Genomic DNA, 24,574 nt, shown 5'->3' on the forward strand with positions numbered 1-24,574 from the left:
TTCATTCTCTTTTGCCTATGTGGAAAAGTTACTTTTATTAACATGTTATCCAGGGCCCCTCTTTCTTTCCATGTTCTTAATCCTAAACCCTAAAGACACTAAGAGGAACGTTATTTCTTAACTGAAAAAGGACATGAAAAGTGATTAAAACAACACCTCAAGTCCTTTAATAAAGCAAAAATCTAATATAGTCCATTCAAAGCCAACTTTTCCTGGAAACAAGTACCTGTAAATTTTCTTTCAAATCAACAGCAAAACGCCTATGGGGTATAAGAAAACCAGTCAACAAATCACAGCTGACAAGCTACATGCTCAAAGTCAAAAGTGGTTCCTCAATTATGCAATGATTGGGCTCTGAAAATGGAAAAGAACAAACTCTTCCCAGAGATGTCAATACACAAGTAGCAGCTTTACAACGACACTTGCAAGCCTATTTTTGTGACTTTGCTTCCTCTTTAAGAAACTGTAACTGAACTATGGGTGATGATTAGGCATCACCTGAAAATGCCAAAGGGACCTGAGGGGGAAGAAGACCATTTATTTATTTGTTTATTGGTCACCCATCGCCATCCAGGTATGGAGTTCAAGTCCCAGGCATTTCAGCAACAGAGGAAATTGTCAGACAAAGACGAGTATACTGACAACACTGGAGTCCCAGACCAGTCGCTGTGTCCCTTAGTTACCTTTGCTCTGACTGCTCCCAAATGCCGAGCCTGGGTCACAAGGGGCCTTTGCTGGACAGTGTCTTTGGAGCAAGGCCAATGTACCAAAACAGCTATAATGAAAAACACACACACATACACAAGCCCTACTGATAAAGCCCCAGCAGTCCCATCTTCAGAAACACTGAATGAAAGAAGAGCACCACATTAAAAGCCCAAAAAAACAAAGTGTGGAAGCTCTAAAGAAATTCAGGTGCTATCCCGCTTCTTTACTTTCTAGTTAGGATGGTATGGGCAGTCATGATTCAATGAGAGACACTGTGAAGTGTGCCAGAAAGCGCACAGGTGTGAGCAACCCGCATGGAGGGGAAACCAACTTTGGTTCTGACCTACCTCGTTTCTTTTTCTAACCTGATTAGAACTATAGTGTAAAGCAGGACACTGTATTGTAAAGCCGGACCCAGTCAGGACCAGACATCTCCTAGAAACTCAAAGAGTTGCTAATTATTATTATTTGGTAAGCACTCCTCCCATGTTTGGCAGTGTGAAAACCAGACACAACAACCACCCTGCACTCAGTCTCCACAAGGATAGTGATGCATGAAATATTCAGTAATACCTCAAATTCCAAAGACTGCCAAAACCCACTCGTATTTTAACAACTGGGCTTTTTAATTTAAATATCTTTCTTAGTTTATTTTCTAAGTGTGACAGACAAATTGGATTCCATGGAGACTGGAAATTCCTGGGCAAAGCTGAAACCCTCACTCCACCCAAACCTTCCGAAGCTTTAAGAACAGGAAGAGTATCAGCTAGAAGTCAAATCTCTTTTACTGCCTTGTCTCACTAAATTCTCCCTCAGGCTGTTGTCTTGCGGAGGCTTAGCCCCAGTCACAAGAAGCCATGGTTATTTGGCTGCTTATACATGGGTTTGGTGGGTGGGTAACTCTACTAGGTTGTGCAAACTCTTACTGGGTAGGTTGCTTTACTGCTGCATACATCCAAATGGGGTTAAAGCAGAAGCAGAATAAGAAAGAAGGCAGAGAAACTCAAGACCACATTCTATTGTATGAATCTAGTCCTTGGTTAGATTTAAGTATCACCCCAGGATTCAGTGAACACAACCATCCCACTAGCTCTTGACAGGACCTGGGCTGCATTTTGGCTCTGACATTGAAGCAAAACTTTTACTATACTGGCAGTTTCTATTCCCAACCTACAAGAGAAAGCAGTAAGTCATCAAGCCAATCTATGTGCCTCTGGGAGCCCCAACTACTAAGAAGTATGGAGAAAACGGAATTGCATTGATTTTAAACTTTTTATTAAAAACTTTCAAACCTACACTATTTTAAAAACAAATGCTCAAGCCACTCAGAAGTATTTTTTACTTCCTTTAGGTTGTTAGTTGGGAAAGTCAATTGTTTGTTCTCTTACCGCCTGCACGTGTAGATATATGTTCAATCTAATGGCAGTCTGTATGTTCAATCTAATGGCAGTCTGTATGCCAATGGCCCGGCTGACTGCGGCTTCCAGAACCAGGCTGACAACTGTGAGTGTCTCCCAGGGCAGCCAAGGGGCTGGCTGCTCACGGCTGCAGGCTGCCATTTAGGACATTAAAGCCCTCCTCCCACCCCTCCTCCTACCCTCAGGACCTAGCATCACTACCCTGCTCAAGAGGGAAACAATGAAACAAAAACTCAAGACTCCTCTCTTACCCTTCTCATTACGTGTAAGAATCTAAACTCCTATTAATTTAACTATATTATGGTAATTTTTCAATTATGCATGGTTATGTGAGAAAACAGCATGTAATTAATCCAAAAAGCCAATCTACAAATTGTTTTAATTGGCTTAGCAACACATTACGATTTTTTTGTGGCTCTGCCTTAGTTTAGGTGAGTTTACTGGGGCATTTTTTTCTCAGGCCAATATTCATTCATTTCATTGAAAATCCGTTATGTAACTAAAGGAACCAGAGAGGGGGAAAAAAAAGATATGCACAAACAAGTAAGTAAAGTTCACCATGTCAAGTATAAAGTGGTATGTGAGAAAAGAGAAGCAGCTATTAGTTCTGTTGGAAAACTAGAGAATGGCTTTGCTCACAAATAGTTTTTCATTCAGAGAGTTTGATGAATAAAAGGTGAAATTTGGGCTGGGACTTATAGGAGAAAGAAGAATTCTAAGAACCAACTGCAATGGAAGGGCGAAGGGAGCCTGGCACAAAGGAAAGAATACTGGGTGATGGGAAGGCCAGCAGTGCCCTGGAGACAGCCAGCCAGGTAAACATCTTCACTAGAAAACTCGCAGCAGGGCAGGGAACCATTTTACACTTTCTTAGAGATGCTGCCCTAAATTTAGGATTTTCTTATTAATGGATGAGAACGTTGGGTAGTTGTCAGAGTGCAGATATCTGTCACGGTGACAGTTCCCCAACAACCCCTGGATAAGAATCAACCCCTTACCTGTGAGCGGAGGTGCTTCCGAATAAGACGCAGAAACTACAGGCCAGCTGTGAACTCAACGGTCTGCTTCCAAATTTACCTGAAAAAACAAAACAAAACAAAAAAAACACAACTTAAAAGGACCAATTTGGTTAACTTGCAGTAGCCAGGACTTTACTGGTCCCAGGAGAGACCTGCAGACCATGGCTCCTTGGTCTCAGAGCAGAACATGTGGCCAGCATCAGGTGCCTAGGGATCAAATAGACTTGGGTGAGAATCCTGTTTTTGTTTTTTTTAACTCAGCAACAGGGTAACTGAGAGCCAATTACTTAACCTATCTGTGCCTCGGTTTCCTCCCCTACCATACCTACCTCCCAGAATGGTCCAATGGTCCTAAATGGGAGGCACCATGCCAAGCCTGGAGACATGAGAATGAGCATGTGATGGGTTCCCTGTCATCAGAGAGCTCACAGTCTACAAAGACAGACAGACAAGTGAATGGGTAGCGATCAGGACTGTGATGCAGCTAACGAGGGCTGCGGTGATGGATTTACAAGATGATGTGGGAGCCTTGGCAGAGGCACCAGGTGATCTGGAGGGGTCAGAGGAACTCCCCAGAGCAAGCGATGGGAAGCTGAGATCTAGCAAGTATGAGTGGCCAGACTAAAAGGCCAGGTGAAGAGCAGGCCAGGCAGAGGGAATAACACACTGAGATGCCCTGGGAGCAAGAAGACCATAGTGAGTTCACAAACAAAACGGGTTGGTGGACACTGGCGTCTTTCAGAGGCCAAGAGAAAGGCTGGCAAGAGATGACGTGGTAAAGGTAGCAGTCACAAAAGGCCCTGCAGTTATTTTAAAGAGTGTGGGCTGTATCTGAAGGCCAATGGCAAGGCAATGAAGGTTTTTAAGTAGGAGAGTGGCATGATTCAGAAAGCTTTCTGCAACACCAGAGAAAAGAACAGACTGGATGGAGGTAATGAGAGCCTTTCTTAGCTTCCCAAAATGTCACATCCCAGGTTTGTTGTGGAGACGACCAGAGAGAAGGTCCTAAAGTGAGAAGGCTGAACCAGGGTCACCTCCAGCATCTCCAGTGAACTTGAATTATACGTTCCTCCAGCTTGAGGCGATTCCTGTAGGCAGACACCAACTCAGAGGCACCATCTCAGGAGCGGAGTGTGCCTGCCTCAACACACCCTCCGGAGTGTTAATAAATGTCCGGGAATAATAGTGATTCTCAAAGTATGGTCCCCAGATCAATACAGTCAGTATCACTGGAGAACTTGTCAGAAATGCAAATTCTCTGGCCTCACCCCAGACCTAGTGAATCAGAATCTCTGGGGGTTGAACCCAGCAAGCATTGGTTTAAGGAGACCCTCCAGGTGATTCTGATATTTCCTAAGTTTTGTGAACAACTGCTTTACGGCAAATGGGGGCAGGGGGTGTTGGTAGAGCTGGCCCAGCCTGGTAACCCAACAGTGACTCTGTGCTCAAGGCTTCCCATTCCATAGGGTCTTTAAAGCCCATTTTTATTTAAAAGAAAATACACAAAGCTGGGTTTGTGGGGGCTTGGAATCTTTCCTAGCCCTGCAGACCAATGAGAAGAGAGCGCCAGTCCACCTGCAGGCTGGAGATGAGGCACTGAGGGAGGATTCTATCTTCCCCAAACAGGCCCCTTCCTGTTCTCCTGCAGCCCTCATCTGTCTTGGAACAGGCAGTGGGAATCGAGCTTCAAGCCAAGTGAACACAGGCTTTTCCTGAACACGTTTCTCCTCTCACATAGATACGGAATCTGACCACTCCAGAAAAGAAACAGTGAGGCCATCCTGGAAGGGTCTGTGAGGTTTTATCAAAGGGTCAAGTTTCTTTTTGGAGTGTAGAAGCAACACTGTGGTTACAAAGACACCAAGGCCCAGAAGCCAGAAAGTTAATATAGAGTTGAGAAAAGCCGAGTTTAGCTGTCTTTCTTTGAATACCTATATTCTCTCCCCATTAAAAAAAAAAAAAGTATCCCCCTCCCCAAAAAGTGTATTTCTGTAAAAAGTAGGCAAATTCTCACATTCTTGTTTATGTCTCTATAGCTCTTGCACTTCTTTACAAAAGGGGGACAATGGGGTCCAAGGTGTAAAAATAGTGTTCAGATGTGAGATGAAATACTGTGTCCCAACCACATCCAGCTTCCAGGATCTGCCCCTCCTGCCTCTGCCACAGCAAGGCTAGATGAGCTGCAGTACCTCAAAACCATACCAGGGCCTCAAATCTGTCCAAGGAGCCCCACACGGAACTGCATCCTCCCAGCCCGCATCAGGTAACACACAGAAATCCTGACTTTCTTCTAGTGTAATGCACCCTATGTTTGCACACTCCAGCTCTCCAGTCCCTGACCTGTCCCTGTAGCGCCCACAACTCCAAAAGCCTTTTGCACATCCCCATATCACCCATAAATCCTGCACCTCCACACCTTGCTAGTGTCAGGTAATAATGGCTACTGTACCAGTCTCTTCCTACCAGACTGTGAGCTCCCCAAGAAACCTAAAAAGTGTGTGTTGAATAAATGACTGAGCAAACAAACATATTGGACTCACCTCGAATAACAGTCTCAGGCCTGAATTCCATCCCCTCACCTTTTCTAACCTAAATACATGAAATGACTGGCCCAAGGCATTCCGGGGGAGGCAGTACAGGCAGCTCGTAACATTTTCTATCACTCATGGGCTGTGTCCCACCTTACCTGAGTACCAGTAAACCATTACCCAATGAAGACAAGGACATCTTATTTAGCAAAGAATGGATTCACTTTTTGTGTGTGTTTTATTTCAAGAACTCCCCAAGAGCATGGAGGAAAGTTCTGCGAGTCTTAAACTGTGGGGGACCAGGCCCTATTTGAGACAGGGCAGAGACTTCTGGCGATGGGCAGTGGTTATGGCTGTGTGTTGCATCAGTTCTTCATAAAAGTTCCCCGACTTCTGGCCTCAGGGCTTATGTATAACTCCTCTATTGGTTTTGGCTCAACTTAGGCAGCAGAGGCAAAGAGAAACTCCCAACCTATCCTCATGTTGTCCTGAAAACTTGCTGTACAGATCACTCCAACAAGCTTTGGTTTTGGCAGCAGACGTCAAAGTGCAAGATTCTTTCTGCCGGCCAGGGGCTGAGAACTCCCCCCAAAATGTAATTATTCTTTGCAGATATGGGAGAGAAAACAGGCACTAAGGCACACTGCCTAGGTGAAATGGCATCTCAGCAGAGTCCAGCCTTTCTTCTCAAGCATAGCTGGAAAAAAGCCCCTTGGTAAAGGGCAAGATGGTTTCTGCTATTGACCAAGTTCACCTCTTAAGCAGGTACTTTCTGTACCAAGTTTCTCTTGGTCATTTTTGAGCCCTGGGTCTAGCTTCTTTCTCAATACCAAATGTATTAAAGAAGAGCAAAATAATCCAGAGTACCATTTTGGTGTTTAATCTTAATTTTCACATATAGATTGCTTGGTTTTTCATTACAGCTGCAACTTGATCAAGTGAATAGGAAACGGTCACATTGATGACGTGTTTGATGATGCCAAACACATCATCCTTGATATTAAAGTTCTGTAACACACACACAAATTGAGTGAACGTGAATCAGATCTGCCTAGTGCCCTCAGGTATCCGGGAATCCTCTTGAGCTGCCCTGGATACCTGTAGCCTGCAGCCACATTTGCCTCACACTTCACCTCATCAAAAAGTCCACTCTCTTTATACCCTGATCTTAGCTTAAGAAACATTTTATAAAATTCTCTCAAAGTATAAATAACTAGAGTATTACCTGTCCTATGGGCAGCTGTATATTTAATGAGGGGCTTAAAGAGAAATACTTTCACTGTAATTCCTCTAATGGTAGAATTTAGGTCCAACAGTAAGTGGATTCCACTTTTTGAATAAGGAGCCCTTTCTATGCTCTTCCTATTCCACTCCACTGACCACTTCCTACTTCACCTGTTTCTTAATATGCCTCTGCCTCTAGGGTGGGGCTGAGGTAGATTGTGCATTTGATGAAATGAGATTTGCGATGATATAACCATGTGGGAAGCCCAGCACCTTTGTCTGCCAGTTCACCTGGGCCCAGAACCAAAGCGGACTGTGGAGAATGGGGTGTCCTTCTCCATCCATTTCTGGTCAGCATTTAAGAAGAAGCTATTCAGAACAGTCAGCTGCAAGGTATTCTTGAAAACGTCTCTGAAGAAAAGGCCCAAAGCTTTATTGCCCATTATTTCCAAGAAGGTCCAAAGCATTTAACTGGTATCTATAAAACCTTCCTAAAACTGCAAAATTGGCCTCTCCATTGTTGACAAATAATTTTCTGATTTGGTCCCATCCAAGATAAGAACCTCTCTATAAGAACAAAAACTTGTGTCAAGATAAAAACTGAGGGGGAGCCAATGGAACAGAAAGTAGCCCTTCACAACCAAGTAGCCCAAAGGCCAAGAAAAGAACAGGAGAGCGCAAGCTCCAATATACTGATTTTCTAAATTGATGTTTCTCTGAATTGGGTTTCTAGAATTTGCCTGATCATATGAAACACTCAGGAGCTTTGTTTCAAAGAAAATACAGATTCCCAGGACACACTCCAGACCTCTAAAATCGAAACCCCAAGGGAGGGGTCTGGGCACGCCTATTTCTAGTAAGCCTGTAAGCAAAGTGTTCAGGCAATTTGAGAAAGTAAGCTCTAAATGAAACAATAAGTAACTTTTTGGAAAAAAAAAACTCTGTAAACAAAAAACTTGAAAAGCTATGTGTAGATTTAATGTGAGGAAGTCGGAGCCTTCTTCATCTTGTTAAAACTATATAATATAATTAACATGAAAGAGGAAATTAATTTAACTAAAATTCAGCAAACGCCCCTTAGCCTAACCATAACCCAACTGGGAGCCCCATCCCCTCCGTACCCTAAGGACTAAAGGAAATCCCAGCACAGCTGCTCCTGAGAGCTATTAAAGGATGGAAGCAAGCAAGAGGACCAAGGGCCCTTAGTCTCAGCCCAATAGAGGTCACCTCTGAGTAGCCAGTCACCAGTTTTAAGTCAGACTTCACAGGTGCCTCCAGGTCTGTGAGGTTCAGCCTTGACAGGTTTCAGCCACCAGCTGACTAGTCCGCAGCCTCGTCCCGTCTGCATTTCAGAAAGGCCTTCCTCCTCTAAGAGGGGTCCACCAGACCAGCAGCACCAATGGCACTGGGAGCTTCTCTGAAATGCAGAATCCCAGGTCCCACCAAGCCCTCCCAAATCAGAATACATTTTAACAAGATCCCAGGTGATTCCTGTGCACGTGCACGCTTGAGAAGCCCTACCTCAAGAGGTGCGGAGAAAAGTGCCAAGGTAAGACTTTACCCCCACCTGTGGGACACTCAGACCTCAGCCCACCCACTAATGCTCCAGACTCTAAGAGGCTTTCCTGCCCCTGCTCTTCACTCTCTCGTCAGTTCTGGTTGGTTCTGGGGTCAAATCATCATGAGCAGGGACCAATGACTAGCTGAAAATACAAAGCCCAGTTTTTAGGGAGTTAAAAGAAGGCATCTCCTTTGAGTCTCATCTGGCTCTTACATCTGCCTCCCTTAGAAGGCGAGAATATGGACCCTAGGATCATAAATCAGGACAGACAGTCCAAAGTCAAACAATACCATGGAATGCTGGCTCTCTGGGTTACAGCACAATGTTAATGAGGTCGAGGTCACGGGTATGATTAGCTTCCTCTGTATTTTGGCACAGACTCCAACCCTCTGCTCTCCAGCCACTTACAAAGGCTCACTTACTCTTGGTTACTGAAAAGACTTGGGGAGAATGGCAAGGGGAGGCTAAACAGGGAAGCAGCAGGAAACAACACAAAGAACTTGCATGACTGGTGGGCAGCATGTAGCAAGGAACAACTCACAGCCTAGAGAGATGGCTGACCTGACAGATGAATGGGTCTGATTTCAAAATTATCTGCACAGGCTGAACAACATGCCAAAACTGAAAACACCAAAATTTCATAAGAGGAAATGTGAAACCCCATAGTCAAGATTTTAATAATCCAATATACATATACAAGTTAAAGAAAATCCAACTTGATGGCAGTTCTTGTTTAAAAAAATTTTTTTTTAATTCTTAAAACACACGTTTCCTTGACTAATGTGGCTGCAAAAGAAGTTAACACACTCTTGAGGTCCCTGCATCGAGTTTTCAGAGCAAGGGGAGCAGTGATTCCTCCAGAGCATGGCTGGTCAGAGTATCCCGAACAGTCCCCTGGCCACCTGTTCACAGGTGTACACACAACCTGTCACACCTTTTCACCACCACCATTCCCCTTGGAGTTTTATTATTTGGTGTGGCCTCTTTATCCATGCTGTCCCCAGCTACAGCTCCTTTTGGCTTTGTATTATAGCTTAAACATTCTTCACATCAGTTTTGCTTCCACTGAAGGTTGCCTTTTCCTTACTAATCCAGAAAAAGAACTACAGATCTAAAAAACAAGTTGGAAAAACTGGGTAAACTAACAAGGTAACCTAAGCACATCCACTTACCATAAGGATTCAGATCGAATCCTGAATCCTTACACAGTCACCTGTGTAAGCCAGCACACCATGAGTTTGTCATGCTACGTATTACAACACAAACCCATGGAGAGTCAGTAATTAGGTCAGTAAATTATGAGCTTCCACTACAGAGAACCCTGAAAGGAATACTTTAAGAATGAGCAAATGACAGAGTAAGTCTCTGTTTAGACATTTCTCTATGTAGAATCATCTTCTAGAAATGCTCAGTTAGACATTAAAATATAGATATGGGATTGTTTTTAAAGTTATAAGCCCTGTTTTAAAGTGTATATTTAATATACAAATGATAATCATTTATAAACACAAAAACAGTTCTTACTGGTAAGTCTATAGTTTCCAGACTATCCAGTCTATTAATTTTAATTTCAGAAAACATGTTCTCTATGGGCAAGAGAAATATGTTAATTTTTAAGAAGTTATTTTGTCTTTAATAAATGTGTGCCATGCACCACTTACGTGAAGATTCAATGAGGCCACTGCCTATGCAGTGAGAGCCTCTCTTAAACAACTGGCTAACTGTCTCAGGTCAGCCCAACTACAGCCCACCCCAGGAGAAAGGAAGCTTGAACTCCAGGTGCCCCTGACAGCACAGCTCACCGAGAGAAAATGCTCAACAATGGAATCAGGGGAGGAAAAAGAGCCTATCTAATTTTCAGGAGATGTGGGGAGGGTGCTGCTAAAGAGATAAATTTAAGCTCTCACTCCTGGTCCGTGTTCCACTGAATACTGGAACAATTTACAAAGAACTAATATGCCAGTACAGCTTCACATTTAATTTAGTACTTATCAACCAGATACACATTTACATGCATAAGTGATATAACTCAAATCACACTTAAAATGTTTGTGAAAATAGACAAAACACACTCACAGTGTGTTTAAGGGAAGCTATCCACTCCGGCTCTGAGCCACAGCACCCAGTCCTGGTTGCATTCATCCATGCTTCCAGTATTTAAACTATATTACAATGAGTGGGAATTTCAATTCTGTTTAAAGACAGAGGCCTGCCTTATAATGGATGCACTACAGATGCAAGGAGATGTACAGTGTTGTACCAAAAAAAACCTGCAAACTGTTTTGCTCCGATTTTAAAAGTACCATGCTACTTACAAAAAATCTGAAAAAAAAAAAACAGAAAAATAAAGGAAAAAAGGTCACCATAACCTGCAAACTGTTTTGCTCTGATTTTAAAAGTACCATGCTACTTACAAAAAATCTGAAAAAAAAAAAACAGAAAAATAAAGAAAAAAGGTCACTATAACCCAGAAGTCCAAGATAACCAGTTAAAATTTAGTCTGTGTCCTTCTCGCCTGGGGCTCCCACTTTTCCTTTCAAAGGCAGGCAAGGGGCAGGTGAGGCGTTATTGCTGGTTACACATTCTGATGATGATTAATAATCCCCACCAGATTTACCCTAAATCCACAGCAGTAAGAGTAATAATGATTATGCACAATGAAACAGCATGCATGCAATTCAACAAGCATCCATTGGGGTCTACTTTGTATACTTTCATTTATTCTACAAATGACTGAAATTCAAATAACAGCACTACTAGTCCTTGAGGACTGTTGAGCAAGCTCACAAAAAAAGGTAGGCAAACTTCACTGCTGGTGGACACAAAAACAACAGCTCTCCTAGTGTGGAGACCAGAAGAGTCCTGACCACCCTCTCTAAGAAACATAAACGTCGGGGAGAACGGCTGCGCAGAGGACCCAGTTGGAGATAGAGACATGGGTGTGCAGCTATCTACGAGCAATCCGCTGTGCATCAGCAATCCAGCAGCCCCTATGAGTTTTCAGGCTTTTAAGCTCAGAGTCAGCCCCAAACAGAATGTTCCTGGTTCCGCTAACAGAGAGTGTTTTAAAAGACCACGCTTATTGTTATAACCTCTTGGTTTCATATATCAGTCTGGGCTGCAAATCAGCAACATATTATCTTGTGCAGTCAAAAGCTAACAACCTGGTTATGCTTAGTTGGCTGCTTTCTTTGTACTTAAAGAAGGCACAAGAAAATACTGCTTTTACTGCTAATGTCTCCTCAGTAAAAGTCCAACATTGTTTGTTATGAACCCACTGAAATCCTCAATATTCTTCATTCATTCAAGTGCTGTAATGGGTTACACAGTTCTGTACCTACTATTTGAGAAACCATGTAAAGAGTTTTAAAATTTGGTTTAGTTGAACTGTCCTAAGTGGGACCCCAAGAATTCACCTCAAGTCAACTTAGACATCTTGTAAGTTTGACTGGAATATTTTTTAAATAGTGTCTAAAAAACCATTAAATTAATAAAATATATTATTAAATCAAAATCGGGAAAACTCACAGGAGGGAAAAAAAGTTAAAATACACTGAGGTTCTCCTTTCTTACCTGCCAAGTCTCAAAGTCTATAGTTAGGTGTTTCTGATGACCTATTTCAGGGGTTCTTAACCAGGGGTCTGGAGTCCGTGGAAAGATTTCAGGGGGTTGGTGCGCTTGAATAGAAAATTCAAAAAAAATATTATTCTTGTGAGAATAATATTCTCATAATATTATTGTGTGTGTGATAGGTTTATTAATTGCAACACAGTATACTGTGGACTTAGTAAGGGTTCTGTGGTTTTTACCTTACTGGCAAAGGGGTTCATGGAACAAAAAACGTTAAGGATTCCTGACCTAGTTGATGACATAACTAAGAAAACATGCAGATAGCATACCTTTTTAAACTATGTCCAGTCTTTTGTGGAGTTTACACAAAGCTAGCTTACATTCTCAGCAGGTGAAAGTCACCTTACATTTTCTTAAATACTAGATAGTTAGATGATAGAAATAAGGATAGGTAATTCTATAATCCATATGTAAGTATTTATATATCAAACTATATATATATATACATATATGCAATCAGTTTTATCACTTACACATCCGAGCTATTAATTATGCTTCCAAACCATTCTATTTACATTCCTCTTTACTATTTTGGCTCAAAATAACATAAACTGAGCTCATCCAACCTAGCAAAATAACATCACCAAGAGCTAGGTCATTTGAGGCTAAAGTCAGGGGCCTGACTAGCCCATTGGGCCTGCAGAAAGAATCAAAGAGAAAAATTCAGTTTGGAGGACACAAATTCCTTTCACCCACAGCACTGTTTAGTAACCTCAAGAGACTAGGTAAGAGAAGGAGGTATCACTACAAACACTTGCCCCTACTGTAGAAGGAACATCGTCTTCCATCTTCAGATCTCTCCTTCTCTGCTGTCTGCTAGGTATCTCTTCCTGAACGCTTACGTTCCATTTTGGACTCAAAATTCAACTCATTACTTCTCGCCATTTCCCCAAACTGCAGGTCCCCCAACTGTTTATCTCAGTGGATGCTCCACAACCCACACCGTTCACACTGGGCTCCATTTTGCTCAGAGTCTGCCTCCCCAGGACATGACCAAGGAAGAACCCTCAGTCCTTCCACGCCTCTCCCCAGCTCCCTCACCATAACCTCGCCTTGCAGAGCCCACATTAAGTCTTGCCAGGATTCCTGCTCTACAGCACTGGCCTCCTAGCTCACCTTTGGTCCCCTACTGGTCTCCTTGTTAACAAAGCCTCCACACTGTGGCCATGCAGCTTTTTTTAAAGTTCAACAGGATCACGTCATTCTCCTGCTGCAAATTCTCCATCTTCCACAGAACTCGGAGATAAAATCCAGCTTCTTTAGCTTAGCACCCCAACCCCTACACCCACACACAATCTTGACCCAGTTTCAAGTAGCGACTGGCAGTGGCCTGACCACCTTAAACTTTTACAAACCTTCTAGGCTTCCAGCTTATACATCATTATTGCATCACTTATTAAGTTTGTAATTTAAAAAGTAAAAACAAAGGGGAAGCAGCTGTGGCTCCTCAGTTGGGCTCCCATCTACCATGTGGGAGGCCCTGGGTTCGCCTGCTTGCCTACACACTGAGGAGAGCCACCCTCCCGCAAGCCCCGCAGAGAGCCAACTTAGCAAGGTGACACAACAAAAAGGGAGACAAGTAAAAACACAGAAGAGTGCACAGCGAATGGACACAGAGCAGACACAGCAAGTAAAAGCCGCAAGGAAGGGGGGGATAAAAAAAAAAGTTACAACTAAGAAAAAAGAAAAAAATCTTGAAGGCACATGAGGAAACAAGCATCTACTCTCCTTTACTCTTTCAGTCACACCTACAGCAAGAGAGACTCAAGCATTTCAAGAGCCAGACAAGACTCCTCCCTGGACATAGGGTATTATAAGACAATGAACAGATCTACCTCTAACTTCTTCACTTACTCACTTCTGCGTAAAACTGCTATTTGTTTTCATGACATACTGGCTGGCGGTTCTCCTTAGCCATGATTCAATCAGCTAGATGCATACTTTTAAAAAGTGCAGATAGAAAAATTTCCCTCACCCCCTTCTCCCTCTGGAGGACTCACAGGAGGAGTACAGGTCAGCTAGAACCTGCTTTCTACTCCTCCCCACCCCCAGCTTGTGGAAGGAAACACACCCAGCATGCTGCTTACTCAGTGCAGGCTGTTCTGAATTGAAAAGGTTGCTCCCAGGACTCATGGAGGTCCTTGCACAGAGAGTTTGCCAAGGTTGGTCTTTCTCACTAGAATGCATGCTCCAAGAGAGGAGAGGCTTGCTCTTGGTTCTTGCTTCCCTTCCTAACCTAAAGGAAGCAAAACACAGGATAGCTCCCTGCTCAAGAAACATTGTTTAGCTAACAATAAGTTTTGTTCACTTTGTTCTTGGGCACATAATAGCTGCATGGCTAGTAAAAACAGGGTAGTGCAGCATTAACCCAAAGATTTACTACAAAAGTTTTTTAGGGGAATAAATACTGGAGATTATATATTTACTCACTAATTCTATCTTTCTCAGAGCAATAAGCATTGGGTAAAATATTGCTTTTAGAATTCCCAAAAGAGGCACTTACCATGTCCACCAATAAATCTGGTTAGTTTTCTTGTTCCCCAAAAAACTTTGATATTTACTTTGGTGGGACCTGGGCACTGAGAACCTATCATCCAGAGGGGCAGAAAGCCTGGGATTTCACGCCACACCTGTGCTCCAGCTCTTGAATCCACACGGAGCCTACACTACACACTCCCTGAAACTGGAGTCCTGGAACAGTGGGATACGTAATGCTATTATGTTACAATATGAACACTACCTTGTAAAGTATCTTTAATTCATCATCAGTCTCCACATCACTCCAGGGGACATCACTTATGTTCTTGTTAACAAAGATCCTTCTTCCTTCCTATAGACAAATTACTAGTTCATGTATCATAACTCAAATTCTATTTCAAGATGACCCTCTCAAGAATTCTCATTAACAGTGTAATTATTCCTAATTGTACTGCCCTAGAAATGAATGAATCCACCTCCCCAACCCCTCCAACACTTGTCTCAATGTCTTTTTTTGCTGGTGTAAAATGTTTGCTGCACCCTTTGCAAAGCACAAGCCATACTGTCTGCTAAGTGTGGGACCCACTAGGGAAAAATACTATCACGACGGTGTTTTATCTGATATTACTCCAAACCCCTCAAATATTATTTCATCAAAATCAGATTTGTCACAGATTAATAACTAGCCTATTATGACAGCAAAATAAGGAGAATCTCAGATTTAATTTTCTTCTCTATCTTTAAATATTTAACCACCTCATTAACATGTGTTCTCTAAATCTTAAATTTTAAAAGGAGATGTAGTTTTGGTATTTTTTTTTGGTTGCTGTTGTTTTTTTTAAAGAGAAGAGAATCAGAGATAAAAGGAAAGGGCAACACCAAAGAAACTTTGTATGGATCCTCTTTTAAACATGGAAGAATGGAGCTCTCAGGACAGTGGGTAAGGGAAAAGCAAAGTGCAAATTATAAATGTACTAACGGTTACTCAAGCTTAACTTTATGGGGACAAGACTAACAGCTCCAGCTCCCTCTACCCCTCTCTGGCTCCAATACACACTTACCTATAGTGGCCGCTTTGCCATTTCAAAATAAAGTTCTACGTTTATGTGCACGGATGGTAACCTACATCCACAAACACACTCAACCATGGTAGAGAAAACGAGAAATACAGGAAATGGCCCGGGTGGGAGTGAGGATGGCAGAGGGGAATTAAGACATCTTTATTTTCTGGTCTTACTCCCATTGAAACAGCTCTTGAACTTTCCTGAAAACTCATGATCCTCCTGAAATAAGAGAAAGTTGAACGGGACTGGAAAACTTTTTGCTTTTCCGAGTTCAAAGGACGCTCTGGACTGCTGAATGGTAAGGAGAGGGGAAACCCTTTGTGCCGAAAAACACACAGACTCTCCCCAGAGTCTCCCCAGTCCTCCATTCATCCCATGTTCTACCGACCCATCCCAGATGTGGTCTTCCCCACTCCACGCCCACCTCCTCCAGCCCGCACCCTAAATCACTGCCCTTCCCACAAAAATGCAGCCCAGATCTTCTGAGGAGCAGCTGACGTCTGTGGCCGGTGTGACCCACACGCCGCAAACCAGGCCCGGCGGGGGCGACCACGGAGCGTACCCCAGCGCGCGACACCAGGCGCGCCCGACCCCGGCACCAAGCTGCGCGTAGGACCCGCGCGCCGCCGGTCCCCGCGGTCGCCGCCGGTCAAAGCCCGCCAGCGGTGGCGGCAGAACTCGGCTGCGCTGCCTTTCCGTGTGTTCCAGGCACAACTTTTCCCACTTCTGTTCCGGGCGGCCAAGGCGCTGGAGTAGAAGCAGCCGTTCCCTTCCCATTTCCAGCATCCAACACCCGTCCCCCTGCACCTCCCGGGCTGGGTCCGGGGACGGTTCCCCCTTTCCCTCCCCGCGGCTCCAAGCAGGCGGGAGCGAAGTTCGCGAGCCAGCCCTGGCGAAGGCAGTCGCCGTCGCGCCGAGCACGCGCCGGGGCTCAGCCGGCCGCGACCCCTCCGCGTGCGCCCCGAGCACGGCCGCCCGGCGCTGCCCAGCCCCTCCTGGCCGCGGCTCTGCCTCCCCGCAGCGCGCGCCGAGCCCGAGTCTACAACTCACCGGAACCGCCGGCTCTCGGCGTCTCCGGCTCCGACACCGCAGCCGTCCTCAAGCCCCGGCTTTCCGTTACGCCTCCCCGCCGCTCGGGAAGGAGGAGGCAGGAGTGAGAGGCGGCGGCGAGCGGAGGAGGGGGCGAGGGAGGGGAAGGGAGAGGGTCCGCGGGGCGGGGGAGGATGAGGAGGCGGCGAGGCCAGAGCGCCCACCTCGGCCGCGGGGGCTAGCACTGAGGGAGGAGAGGGGGGCGGGGAAAGAAAGGGGCCGCCCAGCCTCGGTGCCAGGCCCCGGCCCCGCGCCGCTCCCCAGCCACCAGCGCCGCCCGCGCCGGCCTCGTCCCTTTCTGGGCCCGGCGTCCGGGGGAGGGGTCGGGGCCCGGGGCTCCCGCGGCGGGCGGGCGGGGCGGCCGGGCGGCGGGCTGCTGGCGAGGCCTCGGGAGGGGAGTGTCTGGCGGCGCCGGGGAGGGGTTCAGCGCCAGGGGATCCCCAGGAGGAGGGCCGGAGGCCGGGGGCCTGGGAGCTGGTCACCGAGGCTGTCGGGCAGCGGCGACGGCGCCTCCTGGAGTCCAGCAAGGGTCCCCGAAGTTGCGCGGGGTGAACCTCCGAGGACAGTTTTGAGAAACTCTCGGGAGTGCCGAGCAGCCCGCCCAGGCCGGCCGGGAGGGGGTGTGGTGAAGTCGGAGTCGGGGCGAGAGAACGAGTTCTTAACGCGGGGAGCGGGATCTGGGGGGCCGGGGCTAGAGCGCGAAGAGCGCCCGGCGGTGCCAGGGAATCCAGGTGGGCGCGTGGACTGGGGGTGCCTGGACCCCTATATCCTCCGCCCTCTCCAGAGAAACGCCTGGGACGCCAAAGGCAGGACCATCAATCCGAGTGGAGGCTCCAGGCGAAGAAACCCAGTGCGAACAGTACAAAGAATTTTGGTAAATGGAATGCTTGCGGCCCTGAAACATTCTCCCCTGCACTCAAAATATGGTGTCAGAATGAATTTTGAAAAGGTGTAGCTGATAGTCTGAAAAGGGTAATTTTCCACCGAGGGTACTCACTAATGCTCCGCCCCTTCCCCCAGGCGGGAGCAAAGAATGGAGTTAAATGGCTGCGAATTTAAGGTGCCCAAATTCCTTGTGACCTTGTGACGCAGCCGTGCGCCCAGCAAACCCTTCCTTTTTTCCTATCAAACTGGCTCCTGCCCCAGTTTCTCGGACTCCGGTCTGGGACACTTCTATTGGCCAGTGTCCAGGACTCAGGAGTCGACTTTGGGCCTTGTGATGGTTAGTCTATTGTGTCAACTCGGCCAGTAATTGTACCCAGTTGTTTGGTCAAGCCAGCCCTGGGCTAACTGTAATACAAGGGCATTTATGGACTTTATTCACCATTAACTTTACTGCAGTGGTGAATCATAGATAGCTGATTACAATTACATCAATCAGGGAGATTGCCATCAGCAATGAGAGATGCTTTATCCAACCAGATGAATGTCTTAAAAGGGGAAGTGATTCCTGCGTTGAAAGAGAACTTCAGGGCTCCTCTTTGGACAGCCAACTGTCTCCCAGAACTCATTAAGAACCTTTATTGGACTTTCATCAGAGCCCCTGGTTGCAGCCTGCCTGTGGAAACTGATCTTGTACATCTCCATGGTCATAAAATCACAAGCTATTGACAGATATCTCCTGGTTCTGTTTCCCTAGCGAACCCTGACTAATGCAGGCCTCTCCTCCATTGCCAGTAGCCACTCCCATTGGTTCTTCCTTTTTAAAATCTCTCCAGTCGCCCCATCTGTACCTGGCCCGCTCACAGTCTGAAGATTTGATGGATTCAGTAGCTCCTACCCACTTACCTGAACCCGCCATTTCTGCACTTGCATCGTCTGCAGGTGCCTACAGGTTAATGGTTCTGGAACACCACCCCAACAGTCCATTTCCCTGTTTTAGCATCTCTCCGAGGTACTTTGAAAGAGAAAAGTGTGAATTCCTTAAAAACTCTTCTGTTCAAAACCATTAAACAACCAGTCCCACCCCACTTACTCCTTAGAGCCTGGCATTCTAGCCAGATAAAGCTCCTCCCTCTTCCCCCAAAGTTCCAGGTTTGTGTCCCTTGAAATTTGCTGCTGATGCTCTTATGAGAACCAGCATGCTCTCTTCTCCCACAGGCAAATCCCTCTAGTCTTCATTGAAAATGAGGTTTGTAGTACAACAGTTCTTCTATCCCAAGATGTATGTTTTCTTTCTTTTTTTATGAAATCACACCATAGAAATAACAGGACTTATGAGAGAAATAGGGTTAGAAACTAACAACTCAAAACCTAAGTAACATTGGAACCAGAGCACTAACAAAAACATACCAAAAAATGTAATAGCAGAATTTATAAGCCATGTTAAATTCCTAGTAAATATTACAGTAAATATAAATACAGTACTTTTTCCTTTATAAAAAAAAAATGAAGGTAACTGGTAAAGGGTTTGTAAGGCAGGGATTGTTTGAGGCTACTAAGTTAAGGATATCAGCACAAAATGTACAAGTAAGAGGAGAATCCTCCACCCAAGAAACCCTTCCAAACTAGACCCCATGGCCAAACCAAGCCAAGAGAAAGAATGGTGTGAATGGGCATCAGGCATAGCACTGTTTTCTCCAGGGTTCTATGAATTGTGCTGTTAATATATTTTGCTTCTGGCTGCTCTTAGTTAGTAGTGCCACATATTAAAGGGGTGGGAACAAATTCACCTGAACCAACACAATTTCTTCATTTTACTAACATTCTTTTCCTATGTATCAATCATGCATGAGCTGATTTGTGTTACACACACACTCATTACAGAAACATGTTTTGTTACAGAGTAAACTACACTTAATTCTGTGCTTAGAGAGTAGACTGTACTTCATTCATTCATTCATCTATTGAACACTTACCAGGGAGTGTTCTAGGTATGTGATGCATCAGTGAACAAACAGAGACAGGGACAAATAAAAATGTCTGTCCTCATGGACCCTAGGGTACTTTACATGGCATCACTGGATGCACTTGGTGGCTTGTACACTTTGTGGTAGTATATGTCTCATATGTAACTAGCTTAATTGATGCCTCATCTGTATTTAAATCTCTTTGAGGGCAAAGTTGGAGCTATACCTTTGTATGTTCAACAGTATCTGATATTTGTATTAGAGTTTTCCAATGAAACAGAACCAACAGGATAATAATATATAACAGAGAGAGAGAAATATTTATTACAGGAATTGGCTTCTGCAACCATGGGGATTGGCAAGTTCAAATTCCATAGGGCAGGCTGCAAGTTGGAAACTCAGAGGAAGGTAGAGTTGAATTCTCCAGGAGAAGCTGGCTGGCTGAAGTAAAGGCAGAAATGCTTCTTTCTGACTTCTGAAACCCTCAGTTCTGGCTTTTAAGAGGTCCAATTTATTGGATGAGGAGACTTCCCACATTCCTGAGGGCAATCTTTTTTGTTGATTGTAGATGCAATCAGCCCTAGGTACAGTCAATTGATTGGAGATGCAAATCCATCTCCAGAAACCCTTCACAATAACAATCCAGCCAGTGCTTGCTTGACCAAACTGGGCACCAATAACCTCGCCCAGTTGGCACATGAACTTAGCCATCACCCTCATGAATCAATGACTTATCCACTGGAGTATGGGGCATGTAAATTATGTAGTTGATACCCATTTTATACCTTATGTTATTGAATTCACAGGAGAACCACTTGGGAGATCTAAAACTAAAGTTTTCTCAGAACAATGTTGTTGTTTGGGCTAAAATCATTAAAGTTATTCAGGTAGGATAATTTTTATCTAAAGCATAGATAATAAAATTTCACATACTACTAATAGTAAGTGACAAAATAGGGATGGCAAGGGAAGCAGGGAAGAGAGTAAAGGGGTAGAGAGGATAGAAAGGGAAGAGACACTAAAAGGTGTGGTTCAGAGAGAAAGTACTTGCTAAGGTCTCTAAAAAGGTAGAGCTGGAGAAGGAAGGATAATAAAAGGAACTCTGGGTTATTGTGAAAGCTGCTTCTATCATGCTTCAACCAAATTTTTAAGCAACACTTATTGTGGGGCATAAGTAAGGAGAAAATTACAAGAAATTAAAGGGAATCGGCAAAGTTTGGTCAAATGACAAGGAGGCCTTGGAAGAAAATAATTATGAGCCATCTGAATAGGTCATGAGGTAAAATTATAGTGGTGCCTGGCTAAAATACTGTGATTCTGTACTTACTTGCCTGTGCAGATCACTCTGTTCTAAATGTGTAGATATTATACCCCAGCTAGTCTACTTACATCAACAGGGCCAGATTTTTTTCATCTGTTAACACTTAGTGTTCTCTTCTTTCAGAGTGTGACTCTTCTTAGAATTTAAATAAAATATGCATTTATAACAAAGGAAAGGAATCTATTTTCATGATTGTCAGCATACATGACAATCATGTATGCTTTATTTCTTTAAATATATTTTTATTTATTTTTAAAAGATACATAGATCACACAAAATGTTACATTAAAAAGTACAGGGTATTCCCATAGTCCCACTTCCCACACCTTCCACTTTTCCCACCTTAACAACTTCTTTCATTAGTGTGGTACACTCATTGCAATTGATGAATACATTTTGGAGCACTGCTACACAGCATGGATTATAGTTTACATTGTAGTTTACACTCTCTCCCAGTCCATTCGGTAGGTTATGGCAGGATATACAATGTCCTGCATCTGTCCCCGCAATATCATTCAGGACAACTCCAAGTCCTTAAAATGCCTCCATATCACACCTCTTTTTCCCACTCCCTGCCTTCAGCAACTCCAGTGGCCACTGTCTCCACATCCATGATACAATTTCTTCCTTTGCTAGAATCACAATAACTCTATAGTAGAATACCAGTAAGTCCACTCTAGTCCATTGAATACTAACTTTAAATTTGCCTATTCATCTCTATAAAATCTATCTTGCAAATCGACCTCCTCCCCATTTTGAGAGATTGGTTCTTTCCTTAATTAAACCTATGCGTGATCACAGAATTTCAATGCTCGACACAACTTAGAAATTAATGTATTTTGAAGATCACATAAAATATTAACTTATTTAAGCTGATAATCTCTTCAAGGAAATTAGCAAAAATGCAGTTCAACAACTTGGAATCCTGTGAAAAAGTATTCAAGTAAAAATGCTCCTTCTGCCTTTTTGTTCCATGGATGAAATCATGCAAAGAAGCCAGCTGAAATTCTAAGAATCCACTATTTTCCTCAACAAATTAGGGTTGAGAAAAGGCAACATTGAGCCCAAAGATTCAGAGGGCTCTACTGATTAAAGCCAGCGCTCCCTGAACTATGTGAGGCAAATTTCTAGAAGCTACCTTTTTAGCCACAGAAATGGCTTGACCTGAGTCCCCAGTGAACACAGAAATGTTGCATCTCAGTTTCTCTTTTGAACTGGAGGTTTTAAAGTCAGGGTGAAAATAAAGCCTGTAAATAGAAATTTTCCCTGTTCTTACTCAAGTCCCACTACCAAGGTGCTGGGCTGTCAGTCGAATGAGGATAATGAAATGTCTCCAACTGAGAACAAATATTACTGGTGCAAACAGGGATAAAGGATATTCCCATAACAACACAGTGGAGAGGGCAGCAAGTCCGACGTGGAGGGCCACCGGCTCCTGATAAAAGCTCAGCGTTCTGTGAAAGAAAAGACTTCAGTTTTCCTCCTGGGTCTATTAAGGATATGTTTCATGTGTCAGTCCAGCCAAAGAGAAACAAGGATCTCAAAATGCTCACAGTAGCTAAGGCACAAAAGAAACAAGAACACAGAACTTTGGGCACTCACACTGTTCTGATAAAACTGAGGGCTTTAGGCCACTTTCATCTTGCAGCCACACTCCTTACTTCCAGGCCCTCCTCTTTTTCTATACACAAAGCAATAGTTTTAATCTCCCCACTGGACTACTTTGCTTTTTTGCTTCTAGTTCCAAAACTAGACTCCATTTGACTCCAGCAAAACTCAACCCAAGAAGGCGCTCCGTTCACTTCCTCCTATTATGTCACCACTATCATAAACATATCCATCTGGCCCTCATCCAATTGAACTTACCACTGAAGTGAGGTGGAAATTTCCATACAGTGAAATTTTTTTTTTCTGCAATATTACTTTATAAATTGCATGCAAATTCTGCAACCTTCTTAACTGCTCAATAACACGTAACTGACAAATTCAATTGGACTTCATTCACTCTGCATCTTTACCTGCAGACATTTTCCTGGATTACAAACCTTTCTTGGAAGAGGTACAAAATACTAAGAAGCTTGGGAGATTAGCTGTCTTACAGTATTCATGACAGGTCTGAAACCACCCAGAGAATGAGTGCTTTGGACCTTTATAACTACAATGCTGTGCATCTGGTTCATGACTTGTGTTTTCAAGAGCATTATCTTTTCTATTATGAATTATGTATCACTCTCAAGGCCTCTAAGAGGTAAGGTTTTACTATTACCTTCACTAGTACCTACAATGAAATAAGGAAAATACTCAGTGTAACCCAATGGCAGAGCTAAGATGAGAAATTGAAGAAACTACTGCTGTTTTGTGTGTGTGTGTTTTTTTTTTTTGCATTGTGGAAGAGGATGCTTGTCCTTAATCTGGGCCATACTGAAAAGCCTATTCTTCAATCTGAAAATTTGCCTGCAAGGAACTTTTTTCTTTCATTTTCTTTCCTAATCCTTTTCTTGAGATCAGGAAGCACACAAATGTGTATCTGTAAAAACTAGCAATTGCTGGTTTGGGTAACTTTTTTTCACTCAGTGCTAGAGAAGGAATATTTTCTGTTGATAAAAATATTGAGATATTATTGATTGGGAAGCAGATTTGGCTCAACTGATAGAGCATCTGCCTTCCACATGGGAGATCCAGGGCTCAGACCCAGGGCCTCCAGACCTATGTGGTAAGCTGCACCATGCGCAGTGCTGATGTGCGCAAGGAGTGCCACGCCATGCAGGGGTGTCCCGCATGTAGGGGAGCCCCACATGCAAGGACAGCCACCCAGTGTGAAAAAAGTGCAGCCTGCCTGGGAGTGGCGCTGCACACATGGAGAGCTGATGCAGCCAAATGATGCAACAAAAAAGAGACACAGATTCCCAGTGCCGTCAACAAGAATACAAGTGGACACAAAGGAACACACAGCGAATGGACACAGAGAGCAGACAACCGGGGGTGGGGGGAAGGGGAGAGAAATGAATAAAAAATAAATCTTTGAAAAAAGAGAGAGATTATTGATTATAACATGTACCCTGCCTACTTACAAATGGACCTGGTAATTTATTATGAAAAATCATAGGAAGCCAAGAGGTCATCTTACCAGAGTCCTGGTTTACCACAGTTATGCATTAAATTTAGCCTTGGGCTTCTCAGAACGAAGGCAAGAATGACATACAATAAATGGTATAGTTCCCATGATCTGGTGAAAGAATCACAGTTGTTCTTCAAGTCAGGCAAACTTTTTCCTGGCACTGACTTCTAAGAGGAATTGAATCATGGGACTCCTTATATAAGAGGCGCTGGAGAATCTAAACATCTTGGTGCAGCATCTTCACTCGGAGGAAGTAATAGACTTGCCCTGCAGAGTCAGTGAGGGTGGAACATTAACGAGGGATGACAGAATGGTCTGGACTGTTTTTCTGTCATGGCTAAAACTGCATTATCAAAACTTAACTTCCTCCCAGACTCTGGGACCCAGAAGGTACACTCTGTGCCCTCAATTAAGAAAGGAAAAATAAAGGAGTCTTGTATTAAGGGAACTACACAAAAATAATGTCATTTCTTCATTAACTTCCCAAATCCTTTCTCAATTCTAAATCTTCTGTTTTGAATAGAATTCATTTGACATCTATGACCTGTGTTCATTTCAGAACAACCT

General features: G+C 44.0%; 1 protein-coding gene across 1 annotated transcript in view; it reads right to left on the minus strand.

The window, feature by feature from the left end:
• LHFPL2 (LHFPL tetraspan subfamily member 2) overlaps positions 1 to 16,905 on the minus strand; it is a 178,778-nt gene extending 161,873 nt beyond the window's left edge. The window contains exons 1-2 of the mRNA XM_004449667.3: positions 16,681 to 16,905; positions 3,125 to 3,203 (exon numbers count right to left, since the gene is read on the minus strand). The gene's annotated coding sequence lies outside the window, so the exon portion shown is untranslated. The remainder of the gene's footprint in view (positions 1 to 3,124; positions 3,204 to 16,680) is intronic.
• Positions 16,906 to 24,574: the final 7,669 nt, after the last annotated feature.

This window comes from Dasypus novemcinctus, chromosome 2 (assembly GCF_030445035.2).
Source record: "Dasypus novemcinctus isolate mDasNov1 chromosome 2, mDasNov1.1.hap2, whole genome shotgun sequence".
Classification (NCBI taxonomy): domain Eukaryota; kingdom Metazoa; phylum Chordata; class Mammalia; order Cingulata; family Dasypodidae; genus Dasypus; species Dasypus novemcinctus.